This window comes from Canis lupus, chromosome 30 (genome assembly GCF_048164855.1).
Source record: "Canis lupus baileyi chromosome 30, mCanLup2.hap1, whole genome shotgun sequence".
NCBI classification, from domain to species: Eukaryota; Metazoa; Chordata; class Mammalia; order Carnivora; family Canidae; genus Canis; species Canis lupus.
The window spans coordinates 4,279,955-4,301,402 of NC_132867.1; the positions used below are offsets into that span (position 1 = coordinate 4,279,955).

Here is a 21,448-nt window from a genome sequence, read left to right on the forward strand (position 1 = left end):
ACGTGGGACTCGATCCCGGGGCTCCAGGATCACACCTGGGCTGAAGGCAGCGCTAAACCGCTGAGCCACCAGGGCTGCCCAAGGCTTTCTGAAGTCTTAATAAATGATATTACAACCATACCCTTGATCTATTCTTTGTCCTGAGGCCACTTTTACTTCGAGAATCTTTTGCTGTCTAGACAGATCAATGATATGAAATATGTTTTGTTTTCCTATCTTGGCAAGTCCTGACTCATATATTTCTTCTAAATTTTACTTGCAAACTTCAGTTTATTTTTTTCTTTCCACACCTTATTATACACAGCTAAAAAACTGTCAGTTGGCACTTTAAACATTTTGCCTAGATCCATAAGTTCATCAAGCACATTTTATCTTTCAAGTCACTGGAGACCACACTTTTACAAATTATTTTGTTACTACATAACATGGGCTGCCCTTTTCCTAGTTTCCAAGATGCTTTCACCACCTCCTTCCAGCCCCAGTAAAATTTGTTCACTTATAGTCTTCTCACTGTTTTTTCAGTATATTGCCTTGTTCCAAAGCCAATGTCATGTATTTTGATCTGAGTTTACAAAGATGGACTGTGCTTGAGTGTTGGTTGTCATTTTGGCATCCCTATGAACTTCCAATACCTTCAATGTAAAGGAGAAGTAGGGAACTACATTACCCAGAATATCCTTCTCTAAATCTGGCTTTAGAGTTTGATAGTGAGAGGAATTCCCACGAAGTTTGGTGAGTAGAAGAGAAGGCTGGTTAATGACTCTCTGAAGGTGGTTGCAGCCAGATACATGGTCAAACATTGACAGCAGCTTCTGTGTACTCTTATAAATAGTTGTTGGAAATTTTCTCAGATATTTTGAGAACTACAATAGTTTCCAAGAAAGTCTTTGAGAACTATCTACTTAGGGACTTTAGGTTAAGGTGCTGTAGGCAACAATTGGATTGAATTACATTTTAACTTTCCTAATCTTTCCCCCCTTGGTGTTCAACATCAACATAACTCCAATATCTTCATTAAACACTTTATTATATTTTAGTGACTCAGTTTCCTGACCAGTCCCAGAATAATACATGCGGATACACTGCTAAGTGATTGTTGGAAATTAATAACCAAAGCAGCTTTAACAGAGTACTGAAAATATGAAGCAATATTTTCATTAAGACCTTTAATGAAAACAGTTTTTAAAAAAGATTTTATTTATTTATTCATGAGAGACCCAGAGCCACAGGCAGAGAAAGAAGCAGGTTCCCAATGGGGAACTGGATGCGGGACTCAATCCCAGGATCCTAAGATCATGACCTGAGCCACTGAGCCACCCAGGTGCCCCTGAAAGCAGTTTTAACCATGGAAAAGTTAACCAGCTTTAACTAAATCTTAAAAATGTTTAGAAAGAAGAGAGCAATTCTGATGTTAGATGAAATTTACATATTCACATATTTCATTGCATGAATGATTCTGTTTATTGTTTTCAAGAGATACCTGCATGGTAGTCTGCTAAAGCTGGGAAAACAAATTGCAACAATGAAAGATCTTTTTTTTTTTTTAAAGATTTTATTTATTTATTCATGAGAGACAGAGAGAGAGAGAGAGACAGAGAGAGAGAGAGAGGCAGAGACACAGGCAGAGGGAGAAGCAGGCTCCATGCCAGGAGCCCAACGCAAGACTTGATCCCGGGACTCCAGGATCGCGCCCTGGGCCAAAGGCAGGCACCAAACTGCTGAGCCACACACGGATTCCCCCCCCCCACCCATTTTTAAAAATATTTTATTTATTTATTCATGAGAGACACACAGAGAGAGGCAGAGACACAGGCAGAGGGAAAAGCAGGCTCCCTGCAGGGGTCCTGATGTGGGACTTGATTCCAGGACCCTGGGATCATGCCCTGAGCCAAAGGCAGATGCTCAACCACTGAGCCACCCAGGTGTCCCACAACAATGAAAAATCTTATGGAAGGTTACAGTACATTCAGTGAACTGTGAAACTATCTATAGAAGCACCTGTTATGGAAAAGGAAGAAAATACTGCACAAACTCAATATGTTATACTACTTCCTTTATTTGTTGCTGAAACCTAGCATAGAAGAAGCTGAATGTGTATATGTGTATGAGCAGAAGAAGGATGGAGAATATGGAAGGGGTGGGGTTGTGAAGGTAGTAAGAACTGGTGTTTATTCCTGATACTGGGGCTTCAGTTTATTAAGAGACTATCATATATTGTGAATAAAGGCCACACTGCTTGAGTTAAATAAATCTTCATTTGAAGCTTGTCTCCTCACCGGTATGAGCTCAAAAAGTCATTTTAGCTTTCAAACACTCACCTTCTTTGGTGAAGTGAAGATGATAAGAGTCAAACCTTTTATTTATTTATTTTTAGACCAATAGTCTTTATTTCCTTACTTGAGAATGTTTTTTTTCTTTTTTAAGGATTTATTTATTTATTTATGAGAGACACATACAGAGAGGCAGAGACACAGGCAGGGGGAGAAGCAGGCTCCCTATAGGGAGCTCGATGTGGGACTCGATCATAAGACTCCAGGATCATGCCCTGAGCCAAAGACAGACGCTCAACTGCTGAGCCACCAGGCGTCCCTAGAGTCAAAACTTTTAAAGTGTTATTGAAGATTAAATATAAATCCATTAGGTCCTGGCACCTAATAAACTCAATATTTATATTTGTCCTTTAGAGGGGCTAGCAACCTCTTCCTTCAGTATTGTCATTAGCATTAGTGAAAGCATTAAATGCATCTACAGGGTAAAAAATATTACAGTATTTTTATTTTTACCTCAGTCTTCTTTTTATGGTATCTATAGTAATTGTCTAATGCCGTTTTCTAATGCCAAGTGTTTTTTTTTTTTTTTTTTATGATAGTCACACAGAGAGAGAGGAGAGAGGAAGAGACATAGGCAGAGGGAGAAGCAAGCTCCATGCACCGGGAGCCCGACGTGGGATTCGATCCCGGGTCTCCAGGATCGCGCCCCGGGCCAAAGGCAGGCGCTAAACCGCTGCGCCACCCAGGGATCCCGCCAAGTTTTCTAATTCCACAATAAGAAGGTGGTGGTGGGAGGAAACAATGTGCAATTACCATAACTGAGAAATGATGTACTCTTTTAATATTTGAGTTAAAAATGGAAAACAATATGTTAGCAAGCTAGAGATCAAATTTTGAAATACATGTTCATGATCTTTCTTTCCTCCTTGCCTAGCATTACCTCATCTTGAGTATTCAGTAAGGCAAATAGTTCACTCCATATTGACACTGGATATAATAATGTCTTATGTAAGTGTTTATTACCAGCAACTAGACAAAGAATCTAGAAATTCTGTACCTTTACTGGAAGGTTACTGAAAAGTTGAATTTTAACTATATGCTAGATATGAAGAATATTTTTAAAAATTTCTTTTTAAAAAACATTTATTTATTTTGAGAGAGAGAGAGAGTGTGTATAGGATGGGGGAGGGCAGAGGGTGAAGGAGAGAGAGGATCTTAAGCAGACACCCCACTGAGCATGGAGCTCAGTGTGGGGCTTGACCCCATGACCTTGAGACCATGACCTGAGCCAAAATCAGAACTCACACCCCAGCCAACTGAACCACCTGGGCACCCCTAAAAAATTTCTTTCTCAAATTAATTATTAGCTATCTGGTAAATATCTTAACTTAGATACTTAATTTTGTATTCCTAATCTAGAATAAAATAATAGATTGGACAAGTCTTTCTCAAAGTTTGCGGAGACAATGGCTAAGTTTACCTGAACATGAATAAAAATGCCATAGTAAATTATTTTCTAAAAAAAAAAAATCACATGGTTGGAATGTGTTAAAACTCAGTGAAAGCTATTGTGAGGTTAAGAGTTCTAATTTTGCTTATGTTGTTGTTATATAAAAATTTTTTTAAAAGAGTTCTAATTTTAGTGATGATTTTTGATTTGACAACTTCAGTCTTTTTGATGCATAATAACTAGTTATCCACACCAAGCTGGAAAGGTTTAAGCAATTTCAAGCACTACAATCTCTTTTTTTTTCCCTCTGCTTTTTAAAAAATTAACTATTTATTTTTTTAAGCCAGCACTTGAAAACCATCAATTATATTTTATATTTTAAGCAAATTTAACTGGTGGGATGAAAGGTATTTCACTTGATTAGGATGTATGCCTCTCCACTTAATTCTATTTTTCTTTTGTAAATATGTTTAATTGGAAGTATTTCTCTTCTCTTGTCATCTTCAATTCACTTTCTCTCTTTTGACTTCCCTTACTTAGGCTTTATAAACTTTATAAAGTACAGCTTTATAGTAAGTGCTACCTTGATTAACTGAGTATCATAAATAAAACAAATGATTAATACTGACACTGATTGGATACCATTGGCTTGCTAGGGCTGATATACAAAGCGGTATATCTAGTAACATAGTGTAGTGATTAATTGTAGTGCTTAATTGCTGTCAGTGGAGAGTAATTGATTTGTCATCTTCAATTAATAATATTATAGAAAAAAATATTATAGAATGTTCAGCACTGAAACGCAAGACAGATAGAATAGAGCCATGACTTGGAGCTTTGCTTAAGCACAATATGGTCTTCCAGTCTGCTGGGTATTGACCATAATATGAAGAAAAGCATAACTTTTAAATTTGCATAAGATAGGCAGGAATTGACTGAAACATGTTAAGCTTAAATATATACTGGCCTTATGTGAATATATGGTATAAAGTAGTCACAATGTTAGATGAGACGGGTATCTTTCTATTTTCATTTTATTTAGTTGGCTTTACATAATGCTATGTCTTATATTTCTTTCTTTTACACAGTAAATTATCCTAAAATGCCAAGATACAGATTGAAGCACAGAGTTAAGATAGTAACATCTTAAGACTCAATCTGAAAATAATTATGAGAATTGTCTATATCTGAATAACAAGAAAGGAGAACTTCTCTTCATATATTTTGACTTAACTTCCATCTAAGAATACTGAAATTGCTACCAAATAGTTTTTCTCTTCTCCAAGATTTTTGGGCTAGCTTTTTATATGACTTTTTAAAAAAGAATTTATTTATTTATTCATGAGAAATACAAAGAGAAAGGCAGAGGCATAGGAAGAGGGAGAAGCAGGCTTCATGCAGAGACCCTGATGCGGGGCTCGATTCTGGGACTCTGGGATCACACCCTGAGCCAAAGGCAGACGCTCAACCACTGAGCCACTCAGGTGTCCCTTTATTTTTTATTTTTTTTATTTTTTTATTTTTTATTTTTTTAGGTGTCCCTTTATATGACTTACAAGTTCTTAGTAACTTGAAACACTTCTACTCTTCTCCTAATGTGATTACTACAATAGAAGTGGCTATTATTATCTCTGATTAGAAGTATTTTAATGCATATACTTGGAATTGACACTAATAAAGTCATGTATTCTGGAGAACATTATAAACAAATTAGGAGTTTGTTGGGTATTTTGGATATGGCATGGTTAAATGATGATTTGTGTATATTACCTAGATGTGACTTAGCATAGAACACATTTGAAATGTCATCTGAACAGAATGACAAAATATTGGAGAACACAATGCTTGAACCTCCTGGTTTGTTTCCTATGTTTTGAGCATCAGTTGATAAAATTTATTAAGCAATGAAATGTGTGTTAGGTTCTACATGTGTTACATATGCATAAAAGATGCAGCCCATCCCATCAAGGACTATCTTGTTTCTCAGTAGTTGGGGAAAAAAGACAAAAATTAATTTAGTTTCAGCATTATAGTTGGCACTCTGGATATAAAGACGAATATCTTGGGGTGCCTGGGTGGCTCAGTTGGTTAAGCACCCAACTCTTGATTTCAGCTCAGGTCATGATCTCAGGGTCATGAGATGGAGCCCCATGTTGGGCTCCATGCTTGGGTGGGGGGAGTTGCTTCTCTCCCTTTCTCTCTCTAAAATAAATAAATAATTAAATAAATAAATATTTAAAACAAATGAATATATCATTAAACATTTTCTCAAAGAGCTCACTATCAGGTTATACAGATCATTGCACTATGATGAGATAAGTGCATTATGGTAGCCATTTAAAAAAAATTTCCAAGTATCCAAACCTTTTCTTTCTTATAATAGTAGGGACATTAACAGCCATATTTATTGGATATTCATTATTAAAAATATTGATATTGAAGTTCTCTACCAGTTGGCAAATAAAATATTAAAAACTATATTAAGTGTTATATCTAAAAATATACATTCTAAAATAAGTAAATTAACTCAAGTCAATCAAGACAACTATTGAAAATTGTCCTCTTATTTACTGAGAATTGATAATAGAAATATCGACTATGGAAAAATCTCAGGCAGAATTTTGAATATAATTGCTGTTAGTTCTGTAGAGGTTGAGGGAGGTTTCAGTATGATGAACAATATTGCTGCTATTAAAAAATATCTCCTTCTTGAGACCACAAGTTCTGCAAAGATGTTGCCCATTGATCCCACTGAGGTGGTTACAGGGCCTGGTTGTGGTTCCTACATGGCAGCTAGTTTCCCTGGCTGGCTGCTGAGCAGAAAGTGGTGACCAAGACAGGAGCAATAGCTGCCTGCTGCTCAACAGCTGTGCAGTGTGCCAAGGTGGCATTGGTGAAAATTGTTATTGAGAACTGTTTCTGGATTCAGGTCACGTGGGACTCTGACATCTAGGTTCCTCCCTGGCCATGATGCACACACAGTGTGTCTAGCAGTATATAGTATGGTTCCCCTACCCACATCACAGCTTTATAATTCATCCATTTGTATATCATTTCTTTTTGAATTACTCCTAATTTGAGTTTATCATCTATTTCCTGTTGAGAACTTGACTGATAATAAAAATTGTAACTCCTTGGCAATGATTGTAACTAACATTGATGAGTTTGGTAGTAAGCATGCATCCAAAGACAAGTGAATCTTAGTAATTTTGTAGGAGTTCCCAAGAAGGGGAATTTTTTATTTTTTCCACCGAACATTAAGCCATGATTATTTAAGTTTAGGTCTCTTAAAATGCCTTTGCCACCACATGAAGCCTGAGGATGAAGCCAGTACTTATAACCTGAAATGTACTATGTGATACATGCATTGGTAAATATGTAAGAAAAAAGCCATGATCATTCATGGAAGGTTGCAGCAATTCTGCCAGAGAAGACCAGAAAAGACCTTACACTGGAATTTAAATTTAAACTAAGGCTTGAAGAGTTTCCTGGGTCAGTAGTTGGTGGAGGGGAGTAGGTTGCTGTGAAGGCCTTTTGAGAGAGGAAACAATATGCAAAGATACAATATCTGGAGAAGTATGGTAGGAGAATGGTTTGAATGGATATAACAGTTTAGGTTGAAAACTTGGATAGGAAGTTGGAGTTTTATATACCATAATGCTGAAGGCCATGCAGAGCCATTGGAGAATGTGAAGCAGAATTAGGTAAAGGGTAGAGGCTAGGATAGGAGATTATTAAGTAGGCTAGGTGAAAGACAATGAGTCTCCAGCCAAGGAATGAAACAAAGGGATGAGGAGAGAAAACAGTTTTAAACCCTTTTTAGTGTATGATAGGGTTTGAAAGCTTAATTTGGGGGGTGGTGAAGTTTGAGGGAGAAGGAGCAGCTAGAATGATTCCTGTGTTCCATGAGGGGCAACTAGTTGGATGGTGATATCGTATACATGGAGGAAACACAAGAAAAGGTTTGGTGGGGAGGGAAAAGGATAGGGTCACGGTGAAAGTAATAGTTTCAAACACACTGAGACTAACATATAAGACAACCGATATGGGATTATCTAGAAGGCAGATCTGGATTGGAAATTTATTTCATCTATTATTAGCTGAATCCCTGTGTATCTATAAAATCACTAGGGATTGGTGAAGGCAATGCACTGAAGAATGAATAGAAGATGAAGAATTGGAGAAAGTCAGTATGAAGTGTTTCTTTAAGAGGTTTGATTATTAATGAAAAACTTAAAATTTAGAAGCTTTTCAAAAGGTAAAAAAAATGGAAAGTCTGGGTTGAGAGATTTGATTTTTTTAAAAACAAACATAATCTGGTGTACTTATGCAGCATGGGAACTAAAGCTCTCAGGCAAAGTGAACAGTTAAACTATAAACTTAATTGTCATTTATTTGTTTATTACACCTTTCCTCATTAGAATATAAGCTATGTAAGAGCAGAAACTTTAACTCCTGGCCCTAGTGCAAAATTTGGCTCATAATGGTCAAAAAAATTTGAGTGAATAATGAATGAAAAATACTCTGTGTTGATTGAGAGTGAGGAAAGTATTATGTTCTTTTATACATTGCTTACATAAACTGGTACAACCCCATGGAGACAATGTGGTGGTAACGTTTGATACAATCATTCTATTTCTAAGAATTTATCTTGTGAATATATTTTCATGTATAAGAAATGAATATGTCCGTCAATACATATAGATAAATAAATTATTGTGCATACTTATAATGAACAAATAAACTCTTTATATTCTGACATAAGATTTCTAAAACATATTTTAAAGGGAAAAATCAGAGGGTAAACAAGTATGTATGGTATTTTACTCTTTTTAAAACATAAAGAATATGTATGAGTACAGTTGCTTATTTATACATCCAGTATCTCTGGAAAAATACACAAGAAACTGATAACTGTGGTTATCTCTGGGAATAGAAATAGGGAAAAGCATTTGGAAAGAGATCCTAAAATTTTATACTCATGATGCATTTATCTACTTTTCTTTTTTTAAAAAAGATTTTATTTATGTATTCATTTCATTTATTTATTCATGAGAGACAGAGAGAGAGGCAGAGACACAGGCAGAGGGAGAAGCAGACTCCATGCAGGTAGCCTGATGTGGAACTGGATCCTGGGACTCCAGGGTCATGACCTGAGCTGAAGGCAGACGCTTAACCACTGAGCCACCCAGGTGTCCCACATTTACCTATTTTTCAAAAGTAATTAACAAAGAAAAAAAAGCAAACTTATTTGAGCACATACATCAGTTTTGTTTTAAAGATCTTATTTATTTATTTGACACAGAGAGAGAGAGAGAGCACAAGCAGGAGGAATGGGAGAGGGAGAAGCAGCCTCCTTACCCAGCAAGGAGCCCTATGTGGGGCTCCATCCCAGGACCCTGAGATTATGACCTGATCCAAAGGCAGACCCTTAACCAACTGAACCACCTGGATGGCCCTGAGCACATTAATTTATGTCAAACATCTTCCTTTTTTTAAAATTTTTTTTAAATTTTTATTTATTTATGATAGTCACACAGAGAGAGAGAGAGAGAGAGAGAGAGAGGCAGAGGGAGAAGCAGGTTCCATGCACCGGGAGCCTGATGTGGGATTCGATCCCGGGTCTCCAGGATCACGCCCTGGGCCAAAGGCAGGCGCCAAACCACTGCGCCACCCAGGGATCCCGTCAAACATCTTCCTAAGTACTTTGTATGATCTTATTTGAAACCAGAGGAACAAAGATAAGTGAAGGAGATAAATGTGTAGCTTGTGAATATGTGAGCACATTGGGGGAGGGTGGAAAGTGGGAGGAACTTGAAGATTTTCATATGTCATAGACTGTATCTTCTCTCTGAAGAGGAGACATTGTCATCTGTTGAGGGGGAGGAGGTAGGGATCATGAAGGGTGAGAAGAACATTTGGCACAGTTATAGAGAGTAGGAAGGGAATGATCAAAGGCAGGAAAAGATTCTTTGTATTGTTTAAGCTGTTTTGGCATAATTTTTATTATAGCGCAATTTTATTTTTTAAATAAAAAGATTTATTTATTTATTTTAGAGTGAGAGAGGGTGTGCATGTGCACGAGTGGGAGGAGGGGCAGAGGGAGAGAATCTTCAGGCAGACTCTCCACTGAGCATGGAGCCTGGCCCAAGGTGGGGCTTGATCCTACCACTCATGAGTTCATAACCTGAGCTTAAATTGAGAGTCAGATGCTTAAATGACTGGGCTGCCCAGATGCCACAGTCCAACTTTAATTTGCAAATGCTCTATACCCCTGGTATGAGAGAGGAAAATAAATGTTGGATTATATACTTTTTTTGTGGGAGAAGAACAATGAAGAAATTCACAGAAAAATAGCTAAAGTCAAATGATAACAACACCAATCAGAAAATAAGTTTATAACTGGAGGAGGTAGCAGCTGAAGGTAGCACCTGAAGAAAGGGGTGAATTTAATGAGTCAAGTGAGAATTTCAAGGCTGAGCTGTGATCTTGTCCAGTTGGTCACAAAATTTCTCTCTTCACCTGTGGTTTTCTGTTGCTCAGGCCACAGCCTGGAAAGGCAGCCCTCAGGGTAAAAATCTTTTCAGGATGTCTCCAGCTGGCCAGCTTTCCACTGAGCAATCCTTACAAGGAAGCATCTGAACACTTCTGGCATGTTATTACCCAGGGGACTTGTTCTAGGTCTAACTCAGTTAATTATTCTCAAAGTGTAGGTCCTGGACCAGCAGCATCCACATCAAGTGAGAACTTACAGAAATGCATATTCTCATCCCCTCCCCTGGCACTGAATCAGAAACTTGGGGATGATATTAAAGCCTCTAGAGGTTTTGGACACATGCTCAAGTTAGAACCAACTGCTCTAGCTGTTTTCTCTCACCTGAGATAACCACTTGGTTAATTAACCCCATCACCTCCTTTACTTATTTTTTAAAAAAGATTTTATTTACTTACTCATGAGATACCTGGAGAGAGGGAGAGAGAGGAACAGACACAGGCAGAGGGAGAAGCAGGCTCTGTGCAGGGAACCTGATGTGGGACTCAATCCCAGGCCTCCAGGATCATGCCCGTGGCCAAAGGCAGGCGCTAAACCGCTGAGCCACCCAGGGATCCCCATCCATCACCTCCTTTAAGTCTTTGCTTTAAAGTCTCACTACTCTACTTAATATTTCTTTTTTTTAATTATTTTTAAATTTAAATTCAATAAGCCAATATATACTACACCATTAATTCCAGATGTCTTTTTTTAAAAAAAGATTTTATTTATTTATTCATGACAGACACAGAGAGAAAGAGAGAGGCAGAGTCACAGGCAGAGGGAGAAGCAGGCTCCATGCAGGGAGCGCGATGTGGGACTCAATCCCGTGTCTCTGGGATCATGCCCTGGGCCGAAGGTGGAGCTAAACCCAGGCTGCCCCCAGATGTCTTAATATTTCAAACCACCTTTACTCTTCATCCTTCTTATATTACCTTTTCCCCTTCATCTTTCTCATCAGCTTTATTCTTTTTCCTTAGCTTTTATAATTTCCTGTAGTATATATTTACTTCGTATAAATGTTTTTGTCTAATTGATTTGAGTGCAGGGATCTTTGTTTTGTTGATAATGATCTCTTCCAAGTTCCCAGAACAGTGCCTGATGTATATAATAGGACCTTAACTGATATTTGTAAAATGATTCTTTGTCCACTGTCTAATGAAGAGCCATGTCCAAAGCAGTCACCTTTGTTTAATTTGTGGTGAAGCAATTGTCCAACAAGAGTCTCTCAGCCTGAGGCTTTCCCAGGTATGGGTTTCCAGTTGAGGTTTTCCAGGCTGTTTCCCTGGCAGTCTCCTTAGAATTCTTCTCTCTCAGTTGGTGATGAGACCTCCACCCTCACCCTTACACCTCCCTCACCTCCAGACACACTTCCTTATAGAAAGGGGGGAGGGGCAAGCTCTCAGCAAATCTATGATTTTCTTCAAATATTATCCTTACTTTCTAATTCTTACCCTCTTCAGCTTTACCACTGCAATAATCTTGAGGTAGTGAAGACTAAGATATATAAAGCTTGGTTTCCCTACTGCTGTCTCCATTCTGAACAGGGCAGAATTTGGTATAGCATCTTGTACTGGAATATGGTAGTTCCTATCTGTTTTTGTAAATGTCAGCCCAAATTAGAATGTTTATATTTTATTATTTATACTAGGTGGTCCTCCTGGCCTTTTTAGTCCATTCTTTATATTGTAGGCAAAGTAAGTCTTTAAAAACATGACTAGAGGCACCTAGATGGCTCAGTGGTTGAGCGTCTGCCTTTGGCTCATGGTGTGGTCCTGGGGTCCTGGGATCGAGTCCCACATCAGGCTCCCTGCAAGGAGCCTGCTTTTCTCCCTGGATATGTCTCTGCCTCTCTCTGTGTGTCTCATGAGTAAATAAATAAAATCTTAAAAAGAATAAAATAAAAACATGACTAAGTGATTCTTTTCTGCTCTTCAAAATTTTTGACTCCCCATTACACTTAAAATAAAGTCTAGATCCTTAATATTGCCCTGATGGCCCTTATGAATTGGTTCTTGCTCACATTTTCAGTCTCCTATGGTGTCACTTCTGTGTGTTTACTATTCCTGAGGCCACAGCCCTTTTTAAAACTTTTTTAAAACAAAGATTCTATTTTTAAGTAATCTCTACACCCAACATAGGGCTCAAACCCACAACCCTAAGATCAAGAGATGCAACCTTCACCAGCTGAGCCAGTCAGGTGCCCTGGGCCTTCGTAGTTTTGCTACTTGATAAAATCAAACTCCTTCCTAGGTTATGGCCTTTCGACTTGCTGTTCCCTCTGCTTGGAAGTTTCCCTCCTAGAGAACTGTTTTTTCCTCATTAAAGTTTTAGACACATTATTTCATTATACTACATTATTTTTCTTCATAGTATTTATTCCTGTTTAAAATTTTTACAGTTTTCTACTGTGTATTATCTGTTTCCCCTGTTAGAATGTGAGATTCATAAAAACAAGGATCTAGGCTTTTTGGTTCAGTGCTGCAATCTCACTGCCAAGAACATATCTACTATGTAAGATTTCAATAAATCAAACATTTTACTGTATGCCTCCCACATGCTAGGCCCTATGCTGGTAGGACCATTTTGATTAAAAGGGACACCCAGGTGGCTCAGTGGTTGAGCCTCTGCCTTCAGCTCAGGTGGTGATCCTGGGGTCCTGGGATTGAGTCCGGCATCGGGCTCCCTGCAGGGAGCCTGCTTCTCACTCTGTCTGTGTCTTTACCTCTCTTTCTTTCTGTCTCTCATGAATAAATAAAAAATCTTAAGAAAAAAAATTTTTTAGTCCCTGTCCTTAAGAGACTTTCAGTTACAGTATGAAAGAGACAAAAAAGAGCCAACTTTTCATGTGGTATAATAAATGAAGATAAAATCAAAGTGTAAGGGGTTCTATGGGAGTAGAGAACTAGTAGTGGGAACAGGGGTGTCAGGGGGTATGAGATAGGATTTCAAAATGCACAGACTGTTTCCTGACTGTTCATGTAGAGCTGAATGAGGGATGGAAAGACATAGGGGCACAGAGGGAGGGTGGTGGTTGGGTAGTAGGCATGGGTGAACTTTTCTTTCATTTTTGGTGCTTTTACACTGTCTGAGAACTTGACGTTGAAAGGGAGCCCCCTTGGACTTTTCTTACAGAATCTGTCCACCTCTGTCACTGCTTACTTTGCATAGATCTACATATCTAAAGTATAACAGCTTTTCTAAAACAAAATTGAGTGGTATCACGTGATGATGGTATTCTACTATGGTAGAAAGTCTATAATAATACTCAGAAAACTAAGTATAAATAAAATTTCTTCTCATACATTGTTTCTAGCATACTTGACTCTTAAAGTATTGATCTTTTTTGCTCAAAAAGGGCTTGAAAACCATAAACATGTATAATAAACAGAAGAATTAACAAACATGATTTAACCCATTTCTATTTAAATTTTATTATTGCTTGAATAGACATAGGTTAATATTTTAATGATCTGTACTGTAATAGGAGTTTTTAAAGTCAACAAATCATGTAAATAATTCTGGAAGCAAACCCTGTTTACAGATTGAATGAACAGAAAATTAATAGTATATGAGTTAGGGGCACCTGGGTGGCTCAGTCAATTAAGTGTCTGTCTCTTGGTTTTGGCTCAGGTCATAATCTCACAGTTATGGGTATAAGCCCCCACCTCCATTGGGCTTTGTGCCCAGTGCAGAGTCTGCTTCAGATTCTCTCTTTCCTCTTCCTCTGCCCTTCTTTGCTCATGCTCTCTTTCCTTCAAATAAATAAATAAAATCTTTCAAAAAAAGAGTATATGAGTTAATGTATTTGAAAGATTTTCTAAACCCTGTTAAAGCAGACTTGTCTTAATCTTATGAATTTTAAAAAGCATGTAAAATAATCTAAGTAATCAATTAATACTTTAATTCTTAGATTACTAATGAAGTGGGCCTTTTTTTGCCTTTTAAGTTATCTTAAACTTAAAATTTAACTTATTTACCATTTTCTGTCAGATGTCAATTGTCATAAAATGATGAAAAAAATTACAGTGCAAAAAATGTCCATATGACAGACCATTATTTTTCTATCAAAGCTGAAGTTTAACATATAATCGAAACAAAATGCCATAGTAGCAATCAATTTTCTCCTTTGAATAGAAAAAAGCTCACAAAAGTGTGAGAAAAAATGATTCAGAAGTTAATTATGCAGAAGTTCTGAAACCTGTCTTTGTGTCCTACTCTAAGAAGGGGAGGGCATAATATGAATTCCCTAAAGGAAATTTTAGTAGACAATTCAAAAGGTCATCTGTGATGCAGGAGAGCTAAGGGAAAATAGAGTGTTAGCAGTTTCAGCTGATGTGGCTCTAACCTGAGTAGGTCTACCCTTCCCTTAGTCAATAATCTTTGGGTATTGACTTGAAGAACACTTAATGGATACATGGATATTCCTTGCCTTGATCTCTCTTGGATAAATTTTTAAATTAAATTTTATAGGCTATTTACAATTAGTATTTTTACAGGCTATTTACAATTAGTGTTTTGCAGGTATAACATTTGGCATTTGTTTGTTTAGTATCTTCAAAATGTCTTGCAAAACTTGTATTACTCAGAGATTGTTTCCAGTTATCTCCTCAAGACATCATTATTATCTATTATCCTTGGAATATGTCTATTGACTTTACTTTTAAGAAGGCAGCTAACAATCAGAATGCTTTTTTGTCTGTATAGAAGGTCCAGAATGAAGTGGAATCCTCTCCCACATTTTGCTTTGGCTTTGTATGGTCCAGCTCATCTGTACAACTTCCATTCTTCTATTTCATAATTTGACATTAGCTACCTCTTTTTTTTTTTTTAGAGACTCTTTTTTTTTTTTTTTTTAAGATTTATTTATTTGTTGTAGACAGAGAGAGAGAGAGAGAGGCAGAGACACAGGAGGAGGGAGAAGCAGGCTCCATGCCAGGAGCCCGATGTGGGACTCGATCCCAGGACTCCAGGATTGCACCCTGGGCCAAAGGCAGGCGCTAAACCGCTGAGCCACCCAGGGATTCCCTAGCTACCTCTTTTGACTGAAGTTTACTTTTATAATATGTGTGAAAAAGTGAATAGTGCAAAAAATGACAGGAAATGTCATTTGGAACATCTTTTTTGGAGACCATATTATGTAGCTTATAGTTTGCATAAAATGTAGGTCACTGGGGCACCTGGGTGGTGTAGTCAGTTTAACATCCAACTCTTGGTGTTTGCTCATGTCATGATCTCAAGATCATAGATCTCTGTGTTCAGCATGGAGTCTGCTTAAGATTCTCTATTCCCGGGATCCCTGGGTGGCTCAGCGGTTTGGCACCTGCCTTTGGCCTAGGGAGCCATCCGAGTCCCAGGATCAGTCCCGCTTCGGACTCCCGGCATGGAGCCTACTTCTCCCTCCTCCTGTCTCTGCCTCTCTCTCTCTCTCTCTCTCTCTCTCTCTCTCTGTGACTATCATAAATAAATAAAAATTAAAAAAAAGAAAAAGAAAGTAGTTTGAATTCCTGGATCCTGTTGCAAGGAGGGAAGGAAAGCCCAGGAAAATGGCCAGGGCTGGAAGAAGATCCTAGTGCTAAACAGAAGAAAGATGTGTTTAATTTCTTAATCTTCGTCTCTGAATGTTTACTGAGTTCCTAACAACTATGAAGTCAGTTGCTCTGGGGCTATGAAAAATAAGAACCATTTGCAGACCTTGATTTCAAAGAGTCTACAACTCAGACAGAATGACAAAGCACATGTATTGCTAGATAGGCTTGGATCAGATACACCATGAATTTATGATAAATTAGGTTCTCAGGCCCTGAGGCGGTAGCATAAGTGATCTCTCCTGAATGCTTCCAATCTATGAGTTTGAGGAGTCAAAAACCCACTTTTTAGTTCTGAGCTACAAAATCATGGATTTCCAACACAGGAACAAATGTTGCAGGTAATACTCTGAGGCCAACAAAAATGTCAAAAATGAGGGTTGCAACCTGGCCAGGGGCAGGCTGTAGTTTTGTGTCACCGTGGAGTACACAACACATGGCAAAAGTCCCATCTTCTTCCTGTAGCCTTTACTGTAAGAACAAATGAAATTTAGTAGGATAACTCTGGGTTTATTAAATTCTTCCCACTTAGGCAATTAGGCAGATCAGGACAACTCAACACCTCCTTCTTACCTCATATTCTTATATACTATAAGAAGCTTTTCTGGAGATGTGGCAAGAACTGATTTCTATAATATGAAACTTTTTCAGAAATGGTATAAATGTTTCTGATTAATGTCCAAAAGCAATCCTTATTGAGAAGCACTGCATGTTGGTTCAAAAAAGATGTTTGAAGCAAAAGAAAATGTTCTTAGGGTAAATTTAGCTTATTCATTAAATAATCAACTATGAAAAACAAATAAAACAAAGATGGTTCAGGATCCCTGGGTGGCGCAGCGGTTTGGCGCCGGCCTTTGGCCCAGGGTGCGATCCTGGAGACCTGGGATTGAATCCCATGTCGGGCTCCCGGTGCATGGAGCCTGCTTCTCCCTCTGCCTGTCTCTGCCTCTCTCTGTGTAACTATCATAAAAAAAAAAAAAAAAGATGGTTCAATGAATAAGAAGACCAATCATTCACATTTGATAGATTTATGTGGTTAGAAAGGTTAAAAATCTTTTGCTAATCTTCTCTATTTATTGAAAAATTTAGTAAAATATCATTATTAGAATATAAAATTGGTATTTAATCTTGAGCAAACTACTGAAAAAGATGAAATCACAGTTATTTGATCTAGTGAATTTATGAAAAAAGTAAAAAAAATGAAACACATTTGTTGGTTTTATTAAGGTGATATTTATTGTACATAAGGATCATTAGGTTTAACTGTGGAACCAAAAGGAGAAAGAACTTGGTGGTGGTGGTGTATGTGGAGGAGGCATTTGCTTAAGAACTATTAAGAAACAATTTAATTTTGATTATTTAAAAATGATCTTTTCTAACAAGGACAAAACAAATCGTCAGTTATATTCTGCATTTCTGTTTTCCCCCATTAATTAGATATTATAAAATTTTGTTGGTATAAATCTGAATATAAATATTGATATAAAATGCCAATCACTGCAATTGATATAATTTAGTTTTCAAAAAATTTCTCATTACTTTATATCTTGCTAATTTAATAAAAGGAAAAAATCTGTTATGTTTATAATGAATTAATTCACAATGCAGGTATACATTTAGCTCCTTTTTATTTTTATTTTTAAATTTTATTTTATATTTTAAGATTTTATTTATTTATTTTTTATTTTTATTTATTTATTTTTTAATTTATTTATGATAGTCACAGAGAGAGAGAGAGAGGCAGAGACATAGGCAGAGGGAGAAGCAGGCTCCATGCACTGGGAGCCTGACGTGGGATTCGATTCCGGTCTCCAGGATCGCGCCCTGGGCCAAAGGCAGGCGCCAAACCGCTGCGCCACCCAGGGATCCCTATTTATTTTTTATTTACAGAGTGTGTGCCAGTTGGGGGATAGGGGGGTGCAGAAGGGCAGAGGAAGAGATCTCATGACTCAGATCATGACCTGAGCTGAAATCAAAAGTCGATGCTTGACTGAGCCACCCTCCTGCCTCCACTCCTTTTTTATTTTTAAAAGCATCTTTTTGACAGGGCAATTCTCAAATGTTGACTCAATTATAATGAAGTTCATGTTTTCTTTTTTAATGTGAAAGCCTTCCTTGACTTGTCTTTAGTTTTATGCTCAGGTATTTTGCATTCATTCAAATAAAAGCTGTTTATAGGTTTATGATTTTTAAAAAATGCAGTTTAAAGTAGGCCTTTGTAGCTATTTCTCATAGTATTAGTCTTCATTTCTCAAAACAGTTCCTGCAAAATTTATTTGCTGATGAGTTGTACATTTTTGTCCGTAAGTATTGCCATCCTAAGTCATTGCCAAATAAACTATTTTAAATTCCTACACATATCCTCATTTTTATTATCTGTTTGCAAAAAAATCAAAGTTTCTTTCCCTTTTTAATTGTGGCGTGTCAATATTTGAAAGCCAAAAAATCATTGATTTTCATTGCTTATATTCCATGTATGTTATTTTCAACGCAGTTTAGATATTTAGCACACTCAGGTTGCCAGATTTAACAAGTAAAAAAAAAAGAGAACGCCTAGTTAAATCTGAATTTCAGATAAACAATGAATACTTTTTTAGTATGTCTGGAATGCATATTTTGACAAAAATATTCATTGTTTATCTAAAATTTAAATTGGTGTCCTGCATTTTGTCTGGCAACCCTAACACATTTTATCATATTTAGTAGGATTTGTGTAAACATTCCATTCCTTTTTAGATCCTATCTCCTCTCTTTTACACTGTGTTTTGTATTTATTTTTAGATTCAAAATGAGAAAACAGTGAATTCAGTTGTATAATTTTTGCCATATAGGAGTTGTCACGCTGTGTAACACACTAGATCCTATATTTACCTGTGATACTTTAAAGTCATAAGAAAAATTCAATAGCACAAGTAGCCACAGTCTTGATTACACTTTAACTCTAACTGAATCTCTACTTTAACATTTCATCTCAGAATCTACTTTAAAACTTCCCCCACAGCTTTTAGACTTTGTCCCTTCATTGGAGTTGGCTGGGGATGGGCTATTCTCTAATGACATGAGGGAGCAAGTTAAAATGAGTTTTCTGGCTTTTGACTAGTCATCAATAATTTTTATTAAGCAGTATTTCTCAGGTTGTGCTCCTTGGACTTGGCTTTATAAATAACAGCTTTAGTTATTTGATGCTTCTGCAGGGAGGGTAGTCAACAAATTTAGGATATTATGGGTTAAAAGCATATCTCTACTATAGAACTTCTCTGAAGCTTTAGTATGCTACGTTTTGTTGGGCAGCTGTAAGAGGGGACCACAGTATATTGCTTCCTTAGCTTTTTAAAATTTTTATTATAAACGTTTTGTGTGTGTGTGGTACACCAAGTACATTTTGTGAGACATTAGAGTTCTAAGAACACACTTTGGGAATTCTGAAGAAAGTCTCAGCTGGTTTTCATCTGATTTCCAGATCATAGGTGGCATAGGTGGCTTGAATATTAGAGATGGCCATCAGAAACCAGTCTCCCATAGTTATCAGTCAGGCTGCATCTAAGGGACAGATTTCAAATGGCCCACTCTGATCATTGGTGGGTTAGTTTAAATTGAATATACTCAATTAACAAGTAACAGGGAATAGAATATAGGGAGGGCACAGGTGTGGAATAAAAGAAAAATTGGAAATCACCTTTGTTGAGTATCCACTATAGTACAAGAATCCACACAAGGTGCCTATTTTCATAAAATCCCCATAAGAAAACAAGAGACTCTTTCATAGATGAAGAAATGGAGGCTCAGAAGTCTAGTGATTTGTCTTATTTACAGTTAAGGTGGCACAACTGGAATTTGATACAAGTCCTTTATGCATCAAACATGTACTCTTTCCTTATTCATAGAAATCCACTTAAAGTCAATTTCTTTTGACTTTTGCTTTCCCAAGAATTATCCAGACTACTTCAGTTTTGATAATTACCACTTAAAGCAGCTGTTCTCTTCTTCTTTTTTAAATTAATCACCTTGACAGCTACTATTTTTTGGTAATTTACAATGACTACTTCTTTTTGTGATTCATCTAGGATATTTTCCAAATTGCAGATCAGTAACCACTCACAAGGGTAAAAGAAGGCTCATAAGGTACTGAAAAGGCAGCTGTTAATTTGCTGGCTGCCATTTTGAAATCACCTGGGGACTTTTAAAAATCTTGATGCCTATGTCTCAGTCCCAGAAATCCTGATTTAATTGATCTGGGGTGTGGCACTTGGATTTTAAAACACTATCTAGGTAATTGTTATGTGCAGGCAGGCCTTGAGAATCACTGTTTTTAGGTGACCAAGATGAACTTATAAGTACTTTCATAAAGAAATAAAGGAAATACATCAATGTTACTTTTTGTTTAACAAACTCATTTTTTTAAAAAAAAATAGCTGCCCAGCCAATTTTTTCAGATGGAAAACGAGCAAGTTGCAACTTGGTATCTTTTCTTATTTAAATGATATTTATATTCAGTTGGGGTACTGTGGTGCAAAATATGTACTTATTTCATTAGTTAGGTTACTGAGTCATTTCTATTTAATCTGTAAAACTCATAATCCTCCCTAAACCATGGTGGTCTCACATCACATCTCAGTGTAAATTTAATTATCGTACTAAGAAAATCCCATTATCAAAACAGCATGAAATATCCCCATAGCAATGTCTTAAATGCTTTTGCTAATGCACTTTTTACATCTCACATTTGTGTCTCTCATACTAACATTGTCTGAAGTCTCATAGAATGAATTTAGGCAAACTACCACTTTCTCGCTGTAACTGAAACATTTTCAAATTCTTTAATTTTCGATATTAATTTTTTTCTAATTTGCAAAGCTGAAGAAAATTGAAGAAGACTTTATTAGATTTATTCTAGTATAGTATAATTTTAATTTATAAGAAAATGCTGGGCAGCCCAGGTGGCTCAGTGGTTTAGTGCCACCTTTGGCCCAGGGCATGATTCTGGAGACCCGGGATTGAGTCCCATGTCAGGCTCCCTGCATGGAGCCTGCTTCTCCCTCTTCCTATGCCTCTGCCTTTCTCTTTGTATGCAACCCAGATTACATATGTCTAAATACAAACTCTTGACTTTGACAACCACCCAAAACTATTAACTGGCTTGAATTATACATCTATGTTATTTGACATAATCAATCTTTCAGTCACTCAAGCTCAAGTTGAGGAAGGCAAGAACATACAGTGGTTAGGACTATAGGCTCTATAGCCAAAATCTGAGTTCAAAACTGCTCTTTAAATTCAATTCCCCCATCTATATAGTTGGGATAGTAATAGTTCCTAAATCTTTGTTTTGTTGGAAAGGTTACCTGAGCTCATGACTATAATGCAATCAGTGCACCATAGACTTGCCAGCGTTATTATCTCTGAATTTTCCCATGCTTCCTATACTGATTCAGTGCCACAGCTTGGCAATTTGAGCTTTTTGTCTTTTCAATAAATACTCGTTGTTATTATCATTACTATTACTGTAGTATTTTCTTTTTATTTTTTTTTAAGATTTTATTTATTTGTTCACAAGAGACACAGAGAGAGTGGCAGAGACACAGGCAGAGGGAGAAGCAGGCTCCATGCA

At 37.0% G+C, this 21,448-nt stretch overlaps 1 protein-coding gene across 21 annotated transcripts in view; it reads right to left on the reverse strand.

Annotated features, from left to right (window-relative positions):
• The window catches only part of HTR1F (5-hydroxytryptamine receptor 1F), a 160,153-nt gene that overhangs the window by 14,694 nt on the left and 124,011 nt on the right, over positions 1-21,448 (reverse strand). The gene's annotated exons all lie outside the window — the stretch shown is intronic.